Source organism: Helianthus annuus, chromosome 10 (genome assembly GCF_002127325.2).
Source record: "Helianthus annuus cultivar XRQ/B chromosome 10, HanXRQr2.0-SUNRISE, whole genome shotgun sequence".
NCBI lineage: Eukaryota > Viridiplantae > Streptophyta > Magnoliopsida > Asterales > Asteraceae > Helianthus > Helianthus annuus.
This window is the reverse complement of record NC_035442.2, coordinates 161,511,582-161,514,030: the sequence shown is the minus strand read 5'-3', so window position 1 is coordinate 161,514,030 and position 2,449 is coordinate 161,511,582.

The following is a 2,449-nucleotide window of genomic DNA, read 5'->3' as shown; positions in this document are numbered from 1 at the left end:
CTCACACACTCTATGATGGACAATGGATGATGGTGGTGGATGATGGTGTTATGGTGGTGGTGGGTGGTGGATGAAGTGTGAGAGAGGTGGTGTGCCAAGGGATGAGAGAGAATGAAGCCAAGCTCCTCTATTTATAGGCTGAACAGAACGCTGGACACGGCCCCGTGTTCGCTGAACACGGCCCCGTGCCCGTCTGACATTCTCTCTCTTCATTAATTGTAATTGCGAATTACAATTAATGCGCCTGCTGTACTTTCAACACGCCCCCGTGTCCGCTGGGCACGGCCCCGTGGTGAGCAATGGAAGCTTCTACTGGTTTGTCTTTTCTGCTGCTTCCTGGGCACGCCCCCGTGTTCACTGGACACGGGGCGTGTTCAGGCTCTGTTTCTCTTCTCTTTGTCTTGGGAGGTGCCGTTGAGGGTCCGGGCAGTTCACTTTTGTTCCTTTTCTTGTATTTATGGTAAATTTAGCAGTCTTTTTGCTTCTTTTGTGATTTTGAGCTCATTTCATCCTGAAAATACAAAAGGAAGACAAAAACACTCTTTTTCCAACATTAGTACTTAAAAAGGGTTAGTTTTATGCCTTAAATGATGTGTTTTATATGTTGCATTTTACACACATCAAATACCCCCACACTTGAACTTTTGCTTGTCCTCAAGCAAAACTCTTTTAATGTGGCTTACACTCCCAAATGGAATAGGTAGAAGAGAAGTTTTTTAACTTGTCCTAGAGTGTCGGGAATCCAAGGTTTGTATAGGTTCTATTTTTATTTTATTTACAATCTTATTCGTCATGGTTTATTTTGAACTTTTCATAAGATAAACTACTTAATTTGGCATAGCATGCTTTATTAAAATTCCATTTATATACAAGTTCACATACCTCACGGGAGATCACTCAATCACTCGGCCGAAGGTGTATATTTAAGTGAATCGCTCGAGAGCGGCACGGATTTACATTTTCCATATGCTTGCCAAGCGATCAATCCTCCTCCTTTTTAACTTTTACCTTTGTAAATATCAAGAGGTCTTTTTGGGATGAAGGCTTGGGTTTAAAGGTGGGTGGTTGGTTAGTGGTTAGTAAAAAGGGCGAAAAATCGTAACAAGTGTCGGTTTTCGTAAAATACCTTATTTTTGGTGATATTTATTTTTGAAGTATTTCTCCAAACAAGCTTTTTGTAGCTTATGTTTGTTTTTGACTTCAACATTTTTTTTTTTTTTTTTTTTTTTTTTTTGATCACGTAAAGGTATGTTTATGAAAAACCGAGTTTGTCACTAAAATAAAGGTGAAAAGATGAAAAAGGTTTTTGGTGGGTAAAAAAATTGTTTTGGGGGTAATGAAATGAAAGGTTTAGGCTCAAAGGGGTTTTCTAGGGGATTTTGGGTAGGTAAAAAAAATGAAAAATAATGGTTTTGAAAGAAAAAATAGTTAGTCCTAATGCCTCCGTCATTTACTTACTTGGGTTTAAGTTGGTAAGGACCGGGAATGTATCTTCGTGGCAAGTTATAGATTTGTAAAGGCCGAGCGGCTATTCACACAAGAAACGAAAAAAATGAGCATTTAATCTAAATATGTGTATTTTTATGCTCAATAAAGGCTCAAAACTCACTTTTTGTGGGAATGGGTTTTTAATGTGACCAAGCATATATAATCGAATTTTAGCTAGACTTGTTATACCGTTTCATAATTTTCTTATGTTAGTTCTTTTTATCACGACGCTATCGGTTGTAAGTTTGTAAAAATATAACCCTTTTATAACTTGTTATTCCCAACTTAAACTAAGACAAGTAAATAAAAAAAAAGTTTTTGAAAAAAAAATTTGGGGTGTTTAGCGGTTCCAATAGAGTTTTGTGTAAGGCTTGTTTTAGGATTTTGCAAAAATTTCAAGGTTTTAGTATCCCCCCCACACTTAAATTACACATTGTCCTCAATGTGTCCAAAAATAGAGTTTTTGGTTGATTAGAATATGTAAAAGTGTGTTTAAAAACAAAGATTTGTGTTACTGGCACTCTGGACACGGCCCCGTGTTGACCGGGCACGGCCCCGTGGTGAAGTGCCAGTAACGAAAATTATAGAATTGAAACAGAAGCCTGGACACGGGGGCGTGTTCGCTGAACACGGCCCGTGTCCAGTTACCTGAACTGGGTGATTTCCTGCAGGGGGCTCAGCACGGGGCCGTGTTGGTTGGGCACGGCCCGTGTGGAGCCTTCTGTTATGGAGATTTTTGTCGGTTTGTTCTGTTCTTCTGCATGGTTCCATTTTTTTCTCGTTCCCTTTTTCATCCATTACCATCGTGAGCGTGTTTTATTCTGCAAAAACTAAAAGATTAAACTTAAACTAAGGATAGATCCGCGGAATGCCTCCGTGGTGCGCCACGTTTATAAGGGTCCTTGGCTAGACCCAATTCCCGGTCACACGTCATTTGATTGGGGTGCCTTGCCTCCCAAGT